Source organism: Adiantum capillus-veneris, chromosome 19 (assembly GCF_014529385.1).
Source record: "Adiantum capillus-veneris isolate H3 chromosome 19, ASM1452938v2, whole genome shotgun sequence".
NCBI classification, from domain to species: domain Eukaryota; kingdom Viridiplantae; phylum Streptophyta; class Polypodiopsida; order Polypodiales; family Pteridaceae; genus Adiantum; species Adiantum capillus-veneris.
In genome coordinates this window covers 85,244,235-85,260,752 of record NC_140949.1, presented here as the reverse complement: position 1 = coordinate 85,260,752, position 16,518 = coordinate 85,244,235, and positions in this window count along the sequence as shown.

Genomic DNA, 16,518 nt, shown 5'->3' with positions numbered 1-16,518 from the left:
CCAAATCATCCCCATACCTCCCTATCTCGGCCCCTCTTGCTAAAATAATGAGTAGAGGTGTCATAAGCTCCTACTTAGCCATTAGAGGTGTCCCTCTTTACCCTTTTGGGTGATACACCTCATGTAGTGCCCCCATGCTCATAATCAATTATTCTATAAGAGATGGGTTCATGGATATGGGTCATTTATGGGCATACATGGGTATACATGTCTATGCACATGCATACCTTAAACTTATGAATTAATTTATGAACACTAGGATGAAAATTAATTGTTTAGAGTGAGCTTGGCTTATCAGAATTTAATTCTGAAGTTGCTATTAAAAGACAAGCTTGAGGATGACAATTTAAGGTGTCAGATGCACACACTTGCTATATTTAGCAGTTTTTGAGACAGACATATATTTTTATGAAAATTCAGGACGATGTAGATTTTGAAGAGACGATCGCGTTTAGGTGGGTGTAAGCACCTCAAAACTTTCTATTTTTGGATGAAAATGACAAAAAAGTAAAAATTTTATTTTTGAAAATCTTACAACAATATATTTATTATTAGCTCATTAGAGGCCAAAAATAGTAACTTTTTGTATATGACTAGAATGACATGATATGTATTCCTTTACATGGGAATCCCCTCTCCAAGGGTGGCAGAGACCTTACAATTGGTAAGACTTGGTCGAAAGCTGATGTTTTGAAGAAGTGATGTGGCTACTGTTGTGGCCGTAGCATCGCCCCAATGCTATTTGACACGGGTATTAAATGAAGTGCAAGCGATGGGATCGATGAGGCAGTGAAGCTCAGGCACAAAAACAAGGACGTGTGAAGACGTCAGATGCGAAAAATTAAACAAGGACATGAAAAGTAAACAAGGACGTGGGGGGGGGGTAAAACAGGACCAACTTTATAATGTTTTGAACTCACAATGATTTCAACAAACAACATGTGTCTACATGGTTAGCTCACTGGATTTCCATCCACGAGGTGATGGGTTCGAACCTCAGATCGTCGATCGACCATTGACTTTTTTCTACGTCGTCCAACTCCCTCCCCCCCCAAATGACACGTTGCAATTGATCCCATCAAGTCAAGTTCTAAATGGAATTGTAAAAAGATGTTCATTTTTTCTCCAGAAGGAGGAGGTGTCGTGTGGCTACATAGGCCTAGGTATGAACAATGTTGTAACCATCTTTGAGTATTATTAATAGAGGTGCTTCTCCTAAGAAGGAGACACACACACCACAATATGGATTTTAGTTTTGAGATATCTACCAATCTTTAAAGCCACAGGCATGATTGAGAGTTTTCTTTTGGCATGACATTCTCACCTAATAGATAGCTCTAATTTTTAGCAAAAACATATTACCCTATTCCTAATGCTTTTCAAAGGATGTTTGTATGCTCGAGGGGTTCATTTTATGCAAACCCTCCATATCACGTGTTCAAGCCCTATTCTAAAACTCTCGAATCCCTTTTGCATGTTAAATATGGATAAAATCCAAGGGTAAAAACCCCTTTGTGTTAAACTCACGTGCTATGTTCACATATTTATAGGCGAGAACTCTCTAACCTCTAATGACAAATTTTTACTTAATTGAAATAATTTGTCTTGTCTTGATTAAGCATTATTCTCGAGTCAAATATTTTAGATTTTTATCCTTATTCTTATATTGGCATCTAGTTTTTCAAAGGTATATTTGGAAACTAGCTCCTAACTAGAGATAATTTACAATAAGAACATGTTATTTCACTTCTACCATCCTCTCACACTTTACTTGGGGTTTAAATGCAACATCTAGGTTTGGCCAGCTTAAAACGAAAGGGCCAATTCTACAGCTCCCAAGTGCTTGAATCAATGCATCAATGGGGCTCTTGAGCATCGTCTACACTATGCATCTCTATGCCTTTCTCTGTCTTCGGCCTTTATTTTCAGTTTTGAAAGATTGATTCTTAGTTGATGGCAAGGGGAGATGGTACCCAATATGGTGTCCAATGTTTGCATGTGCTTTTGTCAATTCTTATTGTTTTGTGTCAGCTATTTCAAAGTTTTGTCAAGCAACATTACACTTCAAATCAACATTACACTTCTCCGAGAGTAAGCAAAAGCTTCAAAAGATGGTAATAACTACCCATGGGTATTTATTACAATCTCCACAGGACTTTCTTTTCTTAAGCAAGCTAAAACAAGAGAATACCATTTTTGTTCTACAAGTAGCTCAAAATCATCCTTAGGTGATAACATCGCATAAACATATTAGCCACAATGATGTGGCTATATGTAGTTAAACGATGCTAGTGTTATAAGTATATGCACGAACCACTCGCCCTCGGTGAAAATCCCTTGATCAATCATGGTCCAACATGATTATTTATGCCTAAAAGACGGTAATTTAGCGCTCTACATGTTTTCTTTCGCACAGCATGAGTAAGGACCATAAGAGGTAAAGAAATAGAGCTAGACTAACATAAGAGGTAAAGAATCCATTCAGAGTATTTGGCATTCACTTCAACAAAGTAATATTAGATTAGTTTAAAAGTAGTTTAGCCATTAATTTCTTTCATGTAGGAAAGGACATGAGATTAGCATCACTAATTTCTCTAAGGTAGGTGACCTCTTGTATCATACAAAGAGATGCAAGCTCAACTTCAAGCCAAAGAAAGACTACTTCCAAGGTGCACACCATTTCTCTGATCTTCTATCTCTTGGTTTGTGTCATAATAACTAATATCTCATTCTCCTAAATGATTTTCTAAAAAATTGATCATTTAGGAAATATGGGGAAGTACCAGGGGAGAAAAAGCTAGATTACTAGTAAGGCTAGCAGACTGGTCACAATAGGGATCCAAAGGAGGGAAAATTGGGATCCAAAGGGGGACCATATGCAGAAGAGCAATGTACAAGCAATGGGCTTCAAAGACCTAAGGTTCAGCCCATTAAGACTTCCAAAATGCTAAGGTTCCAAAATTCAAAGGTTAAGTCCAATGGTCAATGCTTAGGAAAAATTGGATGCTTGATAGTGTACAAAAAGTCTTTGCAAGCTCCTAAAGAGGAGCGGGCGAGCCCTTTTAGTAGGGGATGAGACAGAAAAACACACACACACACACACACACACACACACACACACACACACACACACACACACACATGCAAGCCCCTTTACACAAAGGGCATAGTGGACACATGTTAGCTCCCTAACCCAATTGCCCACAAGGTGCATTCAAATCCTATTGGAGGATGGCCATAGAAATGGACCAATGAGAATTAGGCTAGAGTAAATCTAGTTTAATTCGTTTAAAAACACTTAATAAAAGAAACAATAAGAATTAAGCTCTCTATAAGACTATTGGCCAGTCTCCCAAGGGGTCCAATGAGCATTAAGAAGCCCAATGGCTTGCCTGATTCCTATTGGCCAGAAGACTAAGGGGTCCAATGAGACTTTAATTGCATTAATTAATTACCTAAAGCTCTCACAAAAGGGGAAAGGAGGGCACGTCACAAGGCTATCATTCATGCTTCTTAATTATCTTTGGCTAGGCTTTGCAGGGTCCAATGGGGTGTCAGCATGAGTAAAAAGCATGACGGGTCGACCAAGAGAGAGAGGGGGCTGATTTTGTCAAGGCATGCATCATCACACACACACACTCACACAATTTCATGTGTGGAGCAAAGAAGACTCTCTCTCCTTCTCAACCTTTAATGGAAAGCTCATCACCTACTCCAAGCTTGTGAGAAGGGAGGCCTACACCAACAACTCTTGGCTTTGTGATGCAAATCCAACCAAGAGCCAAGCTCCAATGCATGCTCATCTCCTCTACCATGCTAATTACTAAGCTATGCTAAGCTATTATGAATGATTAGGTGAGGAGATATACTTCTTTCTCGTAAGACTACTCCTTCTTCCTCTCAATCTACTCTCAAACCCCGCTAGCTCTTACCATCTTCAAAGGTGTGTGAGGTCTTGGGTCTGAGACCGTTAGGGAATTGATGTTGTGTTTTATAAGTGTGTGCATGGTGCTTGAAGCTTCCATATTCATTGCACCACCAAGATATTGAAGGAACACAAAGTATTGTATTGTAAAATGTCTCCCTTGATGGGGGAAACCTATAATACAAAGCCTTTTGGAGGGCGGACCGGCTCCATGTAAATCCGGTCCTCAACTGTTGTCAATAGCTTAATTTCTCTCTCTTTTGAAGTATTGTTCATGCCTATCTAACTAGGTGTTATGCTTTTTGTTGCTCTCTCCATCCAAACACTCTTGCTATGCTCATTAGGAATCTATTCTAATGAAATGCTCACTATGTCTATGCTATTTTCCGCTACACACAAGTTAATAGGCCATTAAATGTTACATTGGTATCAAAGCACAAGGTTTCTCTTTTCTTGCTCAAGAAGGGAGGTCCTCAAGCTAGCTATAAATGGTTGATATTATTAACTGCAATTGAGTAAGTAGAATAGGGATTTTTCAGTCTTGCAGCCTGCCTTCGTGCAGATAATGGGGCATCACCGTCGAGATCTATGGTCTTAATAGTGGAGTCCTATGGGGCTTGCCTACGGCTTAACCACTATTGAGCTATTAGAAGCTTGACAAGAGCTGGTACTGTTTTGGTGTTGAAAGATCCTCTCTTCTATTCCTTGCAATTAATGATATTTGAGCCACGGGCACAGTAGCTTGAGTGCTTTTCTAAAGGGGTAAAGAGGAGCAGCAACTAGGGCTTGAAGTGCCAAAGTAGACCTAAAAATATTACACCTAAAAAATTGTTAGAATGGCTGACAATAGTAAAGAGAATGAAATTAATGTTGATGTTGCTAATGAGCAAGCTACTAATGATGCCTCTATACTTGTTAACTACCTTGTTTCTAGGCTTCAACAATCCATGGGAAATCCATCCCTCCAAAGTGAAGTGCAACGGCAGCTACGTGCTCATGGGAGTTTGGAGGATTCTCCAAACTCCCCACCATGATGAGAGAGTAACTAGGAAGCCTCCTTGCAAGACTTTCAAAAGAGGCCTCTGTCCGATTCGGGAAGAACAAGAGGATCCGTACGAAGTGCTCAAAAATTTACTACTTGACGACGCGTCTTCTTTCCAAAGGATAACTCAAGAGCCCCCACCAAAGAACAAGAAAGAAGTGAGTCTCCTGCCACCTCGACGGAGATGGCTCCACGAAGATGGCGGGCAAAACGCTCTGCATCACCTCCTAAATGGAGAAGACCATCGCACACCTCTCTACACCATAATTCAAAGAGGGATGATAAAAAACAAGAGAAGAAAAAGGCAAGAAAGAGGTCACCCTCTTCTCCATCTTCTTCATCCTCTTCCTCTTATGAAGAAAGTGACGGTGCAGACAAAGAGGAACAAGGCAAGAAAAAGGCGAGAAAGAGGTCACCCTCTTCTCCATCTTCCTCACATTCTTCATCTTCTGAAGAAAGCGATGGTGAAACTTTTGAACCACCAAAAAGAAGAGGCCATAGGTAATCCACGATGGCTTTGGTGCTGCGGACAAAGTCTTGGCTTTCATCCAACAATTTGATGCGGCGTTTTGAGATGAGGGCTTCACCGAGTCCTCTAAGCTACGCCATGTAGCTATGCATTTTCAAAAGTCCGCCAAGCAATGGTTGTCTATCCTATGGGCAAACGGTGAAGCCCCACGAACATGGGAAGCTTTAAGAGCTTCCATCATGAAGCATTTTTTGGCCACCAATGCCAAAGACAAAGTACTCCTCACCGAGTGGTGAAGCTTGAAGCTTTCTCCCTACAAATCCATTCACAAATATGTAGACAAGTTTTGGGACTTACATCTCAAAGCCATTGTCTTCAAAAAGATGGATTTTGGAGAGCAAACAACAATTTTGTGCGGACTTAACTAAAGATATGGCGGAGTATGTCAACTCCCAAAGGCCACGCACCATATCTGCGGCCATACACCATACCATGGTGGCTTCATGAATCAATTTCCAAACAGGGGCTAAGAGAAATCTTAAGCCCATGGAAAACAAGGGTTCCAATGAGCCTAAGGGAGAGGACAATGTCCAAAAGTCTCATAAGGGCAATTCCAATAACAACAAAGGCAAAAACAAAATCTCTCCTGAAGAGCTTTTCAATGAGCATTATCGCAAGGATAACCGTTTTTCCAAATGCGGTGAGCAAGGGCATGCGTATCGTGCTTGCCCCCAAAAGAACACCCTCCATGAGCCTCCTAGAGCTACCTTGGTCAAAATCCAAGTAGAGGAAGCTCACACAAAGGATCTACTTTATGCCATGCTTGGGGAAAGGTAAGAGAACATGATGCTTTTATTCTCTTTGAACCCAATTCTACTGACAATTTCATATCCACAGAGTTGGCCACCAAGCTAGGCATCCAAGCCTATGAGATGGGAGATGTCCTACCCGCCGATGGTGCTTTCAAGGGGCAAGAAGCTTCAGTCACTCCCTTAATCGAAAAATTGAGGCTCCATGCGCAAAGCTATGTGGACAAAGAGGACTTCTTTATCTCTCCGCTCACGCATGAGGACGTAATCCTAGGGGCACCATGGTTTGATTGCATGGCTGCCAATGTTAAATTTCCTAAAAGGAAAATCTAATTTAGGTTCAAGGAAAAAGATATGTACATAGATGCAAAGGAGTTGGGTAACATCATACCCATTGTACATACACAAGCTTTCAATAAGTCAATAAAGAGCTTTATTTTCGTGTACATGATTTTTGTTAAAGATTCTCAAAATGAACCTAATGCTTTAGCAAAAGAAAATATAAACAATTAAAAGGAATTAGTGTTACCCAATTTTCTCAAGGGATTTCAAGATGTCTTTATTGACGACATCCCTTGTGAACTACCTCCTAAACAAGGCAATGATGACCATGCAATTGAACTTCTTCCAGGGAGTTCACCGCCTAATAAACCTCCTTATAGAGTTTCTCAAGCTCAACAAGAGGAGATTATGCGGCAAGTGCATGAGTTAGTTGAGAAGGGCATGGTTAGGCCTAGCTCATCTCCATTTTGCTCACCCGTGTTATTAGTGCAAAAGAAAGACGGCACATATCATATCTGTGTCGACTATAGAGCACTAAATAGGATCACTATCAATAATAGGTTTCCCCTTCCACGGGTAGAAGACCTATTTGATAAGCTACAAGGGTCGACCTACTTCAGTAGGATTGACCTAAAAAGTGGATACCATCAAATAAGGATAGTTGATCAAGACATTGTAAAGACTGCATTTCGCAATACGTTTGGTCTTTATGGATACATTGTCATGCCTTTTGGCTTGACCAATGCACCAGCCACATTCAACCGCTTGATGGAGAAGCTATGCAGGCCTCACCGAACCTTTACTGGAGTGTTCTTTGTTGATATTATCATCTACTCTTATTCACTAGACGAACACAAGCAACATCTCCAGGTAATATTTCAACTCTTACGAGAGAATAAACTTTATGTTAATAGAAAGAAAAGAGATTTTCTTACAAGAGATTCAGTATTTAGGTCACATTATCTCTCAAGATGGCATCCAAATGGATCCATCAAAGCTAGAGGTAATAAAAGGATGGCCTAATCCAAGGAATCTTCATGAACTAAGAAGCTTTATAGGTATGTGTGCATACTATAGACGCTTCATAGAAAAGTTCTCACAAATCGCGGGACCATTACATGACCTAACAAAGAAAAACGTTAGGTATACATGTTCTGCCAAGGAGAGCAATGTTTTCGAAAAGCTTAAAGAAAAGCTTATCTCTCAACTTGTGCTTACACTGCGGGACCTTTCAAAGCCATTTGAGGTCCAATGTGATGCTTGTGGTGATTGCCTTGGAGTTGTCTTGCTCCAAGAAGGGCACGCCATAGCCTACGAAAGTCGAAGGCACGACCTTGTTGAGCAAGCTCTAGGCATATATGAAAAGGAGCTGTAGGCACTACTTACTGGGGACTCCTTTCATTCTACGATCACCAAAGCCTGAAGTACTTCATGACGCAGACCAAAGTCTTTGACAAACAAATGAGGTGGGAAAATTTCCTTTCGCAATTTCATTTTCATATTGCTCACATTGCTGGCAAACATAATCAAGTAGCCGATGCACTCTCAAGACGGCCGAGAGTGAATGCGGTTTCCATACCAACTCACAATGATCTATCTTCTATGATAGATGAGTACGCTATAGATCCCGAGTTTAGAGATGTGATTTCAGCCCTTGAACTAGGGAAGAAAGAGGAACATTTACTTTACAAGATGGTTATCTTCTCTATGGCAATAGACTATGCGTTGCCAACTCACTATGTGAGAAAGTAATGTATGAATCTCATGATCCTCCTTATGTGGGGCATAGAGGGAATCAGTCTGCCCTAAAAGGGATTGAAACATATTTCTATTGGCCTACCATGAAAGAAAACATACAAGAGTATGTATCTAAATGTGTGGTATGCCAAAAGAGAATTTTGATAGAGGGAAGCAACCTGGATTGCTTCAACCTTTGCCAATCTCTAATTCACCATGGGAGAGCATATCCATGGATTTTATCTTTGGATTGCCTAAGTCTATCCATGGGAATACAGGAATATGGACGATAGTAGATAGGTTCAACAAACAAGCTCATTTTATACCTGTCAAAAAAAACTATCAAAGCCCATCAAATGGCAACCCTCTTCATATCACAAATCTTCAAGTACCATGGCTTGACAATGTCCATAGTGTCGGATACAGATCCTAAAATGACCAGCAATTTCTTTGAGAATTTAGGGACAAGGCTAAACTTATCTTCGGCCTATCACCCCCAAACAGATGGCCAAAGTGAAATAGCTAGCCTAACAATTCTTGATCTACTAAAACGCCTATGTAACGGAAGTAGATCAAAGGTCCCAATGGGAGAAGTACTTACCCTTAGTGGAGTATGCCTACAATAATATTGTACATACTTCCACAGGAAAAGCACCTTTCGAGGTAATTGAGGGAAGATCCAAAAGTCCCCTGCTACTTAAAGTACACCACGGGAAGATCTTCGCTGCAGATGAGTATAGCCGAGACCTACAAGAATCTTTCCAAAAGATTAAGGATGTTATCTCTATCTCACAGCAAAGGCAAAAGGGTTGTTGCTGATAAGCACAGAAGAGCCAAGCCTTTAAAGAAAATGATTGTGTCTTGCTTAAATTTCCTAAGGCTCGATTAAGGCACACCACGGGCAAGAATCGTACGGGACACCAAAAGTACTATGCTAATTTAGCAAAAAGGTACTTTGGTCCCTTCCAGATTCTTCAACCAATCAATGAGACGGCCTATCAACTCAAGTTGCCCAGCCATTGGCTCATACACAATGCTTTCCATATGAGCTTACTAAAAGCCTTACAAAGTAGAGCCACCCCAAGAACCAACTATTGAAGACCCATCGGAGATCGAGGACCAAGAAGAGGTGCTGCAACCCGAGTCCATTCTCCGACATGAAGACAAGGTATTAAGAGGCGGTAAGACTATCAGACGGTATCTTATGAAGTTTAAGAATTATCCTTTTGAAGATGCTAGATGGATGCAAGGCATACAATTAAAGGATAACCTAAACCTTGCTTACAATGCTTCCCTAGAGTAAGCAAATGTAGAAATGTTTAAAATGAATAAAGTTTTTGTCTTATAAGACTCTCTTTTTCTTCATTGTGCACAAATGTTAAGTAGTATGCATGCTTAGAATCAAGTTTGTAGAGACGGCTTCTTCCAAACACCAAGTAGAGCTTGTCACTCTACTATGGAAGATTAATAGGACTAATGTGCAGACATGCTTGCGGCAGCCTTAGGCTCTCAACTGTCAAATGGATTAGTCATCCATTCTGGAACGATGTCGTAGGGTAAGATAGGGATCCTCTACCTGCTAGAAAAAGGACTAATGAATAGGCTTTATCTTCTCTACCCCATAGTCGAGGACGACTATGATTTCAAGAGAGAGGTAATGTAATAATAACTAATATCTTATTCTCCTAAATGATTTTCTCATGTCAAACCTATCATTTAATATGGGGAAGTACTAGGGGAGAAAAGGCTAAATTATTGTTAAGGCTAGCAAACTAGTCACGGTAGGGATCCAAAGGAGAGAAAATAGGGATCCAAAGGGGGACCATCTGCTGCAGAAGAGCAATGTGCAAGCAATGGGCTTCAAAGACCTAAGGTTCAGTCCATTAAGACTTCCAAAATGCTAAGGTTCCAAAATTCAAAGGTTAAGTCCAATGGTCAATGCTTAGGAAAAATTGGATGCTTGATAGTGTACAAAAAGTCTTTGCAAGCTGCTAAAGAGGAGGGGGTGAGCCCTTTTAGTAGGGGATGAGAGAGAAACACACACACACACACACACACACACACACACACACACACACACACACACATGCAAGCCCCTTTACACAAAGGGCATAGTGGACACATGTCAGCTCCCTAGCCCAATTGCCCACAAGGTGCATTCAAATCCTATTGGATGGCCATAGAGGTGGACCAATGAGAATTAGGCTAGAGTAAATCTAGTTTAAGTAATTTAAAAACACTTAATAAAAGAACCAAGAAGAATTAAGCTCTCTAGAAGACTACTGACCAATCTCCCAATGGGTCCAATGAGCATTCAGAAGCCCAATGGCTTGCCTGATTCCTATTGGCCAGAAGACTAAGGGGTCCAATGAGAGTTTAATTGCATTAATTAATTACCTAAAGCTCTCACAAAAGGGGAAAGGAGGGCACATGTCACAAGGCTATCACTTATGATTCTTAATTATCATTGGCTAGGCTTTGCAGGGTCCAATAGGGTGTCAGCATGAGTAAAAAGCATGAGGGGTCGACCAAGAGAGAGAGGGGGCTGATTCTGTCAAGGCATTATCACACACACACTCACACAATTTCATGTGTCAAGCGAAGAAGACTCTCTCTCCTTCTCAACCTTTAATGGAAAGCTCATCACCTACTCCAAGCTCGAATTTCATTCTGAGGTCATCTCGGAAACCGTTCGGCTTCGATAAAGTTCTGCGCATGCCATTTTCGACTACGTGGTCTAGGCGGGTGCGCGGGTGCGGATCCGACTCTGCAAATTTGGGGTTTCGGTCTATGACTACAGGTGTTGAGGATATCGGCACTCCTAGAGTGCTGATTTGTGGCTGTCTACACATCGAAGGACGGCTCACAGTTCTTGGAGGCGTGTCACATACGACACGGGTGCATCTACACACAGACTGTAGGCGACATCCACTAGTTCATCAGGTAGCTTGTGTTTGCTGCTTGATATTCCAGATTTCATCCTGACATTGCAGGTACTTCCACATGGGATGTATTGTCAGAGATGATGTATGTCTGTTGAGTGTTTGCTGGCTGTGAGTCACGCAGCAAACAACCGCCGCAGCGGTTACAACATACAGTGGGAAATTTGTGGATGTGACTTTGTGGGAAGTCTATGTATTGTCAAATTTACTGCAGCCTTTGTTGAGGGTCGAGTGAGGTTTTATTGAGTTGGGGGATTCTCGAATGTTGAGATCCTTTCGGTGATACAGCTCTTGGAGCGATCCCTCGAGCACCCTTAGATAGGCAGCTAGGATGTATTGACTGTGAGTTAGACAGTTGGGATTGCATCTTTGCTTTACTGGCGTTGAGGCATTGTCACAGTCTATGCTTACAGGACAGTGACAGGACAGTGAGAGACAGTACAGGTGCAGGACAGGTTTACCCCCAGCTTTCAGTGTTAGAGAGACAGTGGTTTTTTGAGCTGTTTTTGGTCTGTTTTTTTAGTACACCAGAGCCATTTTACAAAGGAGACTCTGCCAAAATTTCTGCAGAATCTAAAGCTTTCTTGGTTCATTTGACAGGTTGATATTGGTTCAGAGGTCATTTACAGGGGGAAACTCTGCCGAATTTTTTCTAGGAAAGCAAACTACTGTGAAGCGTAGCTATGGCTGAATCACAGGACACTGCTCTTTATAATATCAAGAAGCTGGATGGAACCAATTTCCCATTATGGAAGAAGCAGATTTGGCACGTGTTGGTACAAAAGAAGCAGATAAAACCTATAAAGCTCAAGGGGATAAAACCAGAAGATATGGACGAAGATGAATGGAGCGAAATGGATGAATTGGCACTTTCTACCATTATGCTGACTTTGGCAGAAAGCGTTTACTTCAATGTAGCAGACGAGATGTCGGCTTATGAAGCATGGACAAAGCTGAGTGATCTTTATGAGAAGCAGAGTGCAGCTTCACAGGTATACTGGCTTAAGAAGCTTGTTGACTTAAAGATGAAAGAAGGGACACCTATGTCCAATCATCTGAATGAATTCAACATTCAGTTGTCAGCTCAAGGTGTCAAGTTTGATGAGCGTGTTAGAGCTATGTTCCTGTTTATCACATTGCCGGAAAGTTGGGACACTTTTCGCACAGCTTTGAGTAATTCTGCACCTCCAGATGGTTTGACCATAGCAGTTGTAGAAGGCAGTCTGCTTACTGAACCAACAGAAAGACAATGGACAAAGGCAAAGGAACAGCCTTAGTTGTCAAGGGAAGGACCAAAGAAAAGTACAAAGGTGGAAAGAGGAATCAGCCTCGTAGCAAGTCCCGCAGTGCTAAAGGCAAGAGTGACATAGAATGCTACCATTGTGGCAAGAAGGGTCACATGAAAAGAGACTGCAGAGAATGGGAAGCATAAAAAGGCAAAGAGAAAGCTGAAGACCATGGTGAGAAGAACAAGTCCTCAGTGAAGATTCAAGAAATATATGTGACAAACACTGTTGCAGAGGATGACAATCTAGTGTCAGGAGACATCTACTTCTTGAAGAATACAATGGACTCAACTCTTCTTACAGCATCTGATAGACATGCACTGAGTGACTGTATTATAGACTCAGGGGCATCACTTCATGTGTCTCCAAACAAGGAGTGGTTTACCTCTTATGTGACCACTAAAGATCATGTTCGGGTAGGCAATGGGCAGACATGTGAGATCTTAGGTGTTGGAGATGTTCAATTGAAGTTTCAAAATGGCTCTTCTTTCACGCTGAATAATGTGAGACATGTTCCCGCAATTACGAAGAGCTTGATCAGCACATGTTTACTTGATGATGCTGGCGACGTCACCACTTTTGGACAGAACATGTGGAAGATATCCAAGGGTTCTATGACAGTAGCACATGGAGTAAATTCTAGAGGACTTTACATGATTTATGTATCAAATGTCTCTAAAAATGTAATCAATGTAACCGAGCAGCCGAATGTTTCTTTGTGGCATAGCCGGTTAGGACATATGTCCAAGAAGGGAATGGAAATCTTGTCTCGTTCTGGTTATTTGCCTGGCTTTTCATTTAATGATTTTGAATTCTGTGAACATTGTCTATATGGTAAGCAAACACAACAGCCACATAAGCATAGAGGCAGTAGAAGAGATACACAGCTGGCACTTGTTCATAGTGATTTGTGTGGACCTATGCCTAACCTATCTCTAGGGGGAGCTTCTTACTTTATGACATTTATAGATGATTACTTGAGGAAAGTACGGGTTTACTTTCTCGAGCACAAGGATAAGGCGTTTAGTGTTTTCAAAACGTTTGTGACACTTGTGGAGAATAAAAGTGGCAAGAAGCTTAAATGCTTACGCACTGACAATGGTGGAGAGTATGTTTCAAAGGTCTTTCAGGACTTTTGTGAGTCAAAAGGTATAAAACGTGAACTTACTGCTCCTTACAATCCTCCTCAAAATGGTGTTGCTGAGAGGATGAATAGGACCATTTAAGAGAAGGTCAGAAGTTGTTGTCTAATGCACAGCTGCCAAATGGGTTTTGGGCTGAAGTTGTATCAACATCTATTCATCTTATAAATAGATCTCCTAGCAAGGTTTTACAGAAGGATTCAGTGGCAGAGATGGTATGGTCAGGCAAGGTGCCCTCATAAAAGCATCTCAGAGTCTTTGGCTGTGAGGCATATACTCACGTTCCAAAGGAATTTAGGAACAAACTTGAGCCAAAGAGTAGAAAGTGCATCTTTCTAGGCTATGGTAATTCTGGTGAGATGGGGTACAAACTTTGGGATCCCGAATCCAAAAAGGTTATCCGCAGCAATGATGTTCACTTTAATGAAGCCAAATATCATTCTAAACCAGAGAGGGTTGAGGAGATTAGAAGAGTTTTCTTCCAAGAAGATGGACCTGCACATGCAAGACAAAATGTCAGGGCTCAAGAGGAGCAAGGACAGGATAGAGTGGAACCACAGGTTGTGGCTGAGCCTGAGCCACCTATTTTGCGTAAATCTGGATGTATCACGCGACCTCCTGATCGGTTTGTTCCATCTATGAACTATGTCATGTTGACTGATTGCAATGAGCCTTCATGTTACAAGGAAGCAGTGCAAATGAAGGACTCCGGGAATTGGGAATTGGCCATGCAGTCGGAGATGAAATCACTACATAAAAACCAGACATGGAAGCTAGTTAAATTACCACAGGGAAAAAAGGCTCTGCCTTGTAAATGGGTTTACAGGTATAAGATCACCACTCATGATAGTCAGCCAAAGTACAAAGCAAGGCTTGTTGCCAAGGGCTTTAAGCAAGAACAAGGCATTGACTTTGATGAAGTCTTCTCTCCGGTGGTCAAGATGACTACATTGAGATGCTTTCTTGCATTGGTTTCCATATTAGATTTGGTGTTGCACCAAATGGATGTCAAGACAGCGTTCTTGCATGGTGATTTAGATGTGGAAATTTACATGCAGCAGCCAGAAGGGTTTGTTGAGAAAGGCAAGGAAGATTTGGTATGCCAATTGTTAAAGAGTCTTTATGGCTTAAAACAATCACTGAGGGCATGGTACCATAAGTTCCACAAGTTTATGCTTTCTCAAGGCTACAAACGTAGTGAGTTCGATCACTGTCTATATACAAAGAAGGCTAAGGATGGCAGTTGGCTAATCCTTATTTTGTATGTGGATGACATGTATGTGATTGCTGGCAAGCACTTGGAAGAAATTTCAGCTTTGAAGTCAAAGATGGCAAAATCGTTTGACATGAAAGACATGGGTGAGGCAAGTCATATACTTGGTATGCGCATTGAGAGAGACAGATCAAAGAAGTTGATTTGGTTATCTCAAACAGAGTATATTGACAAGGTTTTGCAACGTTTCAATATGGAGAAGGGAAAGGCATTGAGTGTTCCATTTCCACCATATGTGAAACTTACCAAAACAAGATTGTCCTATGTCTGAGGAAGAACAGACTGAAATGGATAAGATTCCATATGCGTCTGCAGTGGGTAGTTTGATGTATGCAATGATTGCTACTCGCCCAGACATTGCATTTGCAGTGGGAGTAGTAAGTCGATACATGTCAAACCCAGGCAAGAAACATTGGGAGGCAGTGAAAGGAATATTGAGATACCTGAAAGCTACAAAGAGTATGCGTATATGTTATGGGAGTCAGGAGCTAAGTGTAAAGGGTTTTACAGAGTCAGATTATGCAGGTGACTTAGACAACCGAAGGTCTACATCAGGGTATGTCTTTACATTGGCTGGTGGAGCAGTATCATGGCGTTCTAGATTACAAGATTGTGTTACTCAGTCTACTAAAGAGGCTGAATATGTTGCAGCATCAGAGGCATGCAAAGAATCAATTTGGCTTAATCGACTAGTAACAGATTTGGGAATCAAAGAAGAGATGCATGTGTTATATTGTGATAGTCAAAGTGCTATACAATTGGCTCGCAATCCAGTTTATCACTCAAAGACAAAGTATGTGGATGTGAAGTATCATTTCATCAGGGAAATGCTTGAGGATAAGCAAATTCAGCTTGTCAAAGTTCACACCACAGAAAATCCTGTTGATCTACTTACAAAAGGACTTCCCTTAGAGAGCTTTGCGCATTTTCGCAAGCAGTTAGGTGTAGGGTAGTACATCACTTCTTTACATGTCTTGTATATTAGCTTGTATAGTAGCTTCTCTCACACTTAAAGTACCACATTGGACTTTAAGTGGGAGGTTGTTGGGATATAAAGCCCAATGTGGTCGCCCAGGTAAGTGGACGGGCCGCCAGGTATATACACATATTCTTTTGTAAAAACCTAATAAGAACTCACTATGCTCTACACATTACAAGAGAGCGAGTTCACCATATCATCGTGCTCTTCTTCTCGCACTCTCCCTCGAGTCGCACTTCCGCTCGTACTCCTTCAGAGCCAAGTTCCAATGCATGTTCATCTCCTCTACCATGCTAATTACTAAACTATGCTAAGCTATTAAGAGTGATTAGGTGAGGAGATATACTTCTTTCTCGTAAGACTACTCCTTCCTCTCAATCTACTCTCATACCCCGCTAGCTCTCACCATCTTCAAAGGTGTGTGAGGTCTTGGGTTTGAGACCCGTGGGGGAATTGATATTGTGTTTTATAAGTGTGTGCATGGTGCTTGAAGCTTCCATCTTCATTGCACCAGCAAGATCTTGAAGGAACACAAAGTGTTGTATTGTAATGTCTCCCTTGATGGGGGAAACCTATAATACAAAGCCTTTTGGAGGGGGGACGGGTTTCATGTAAATCCAGTCCTCAACTGT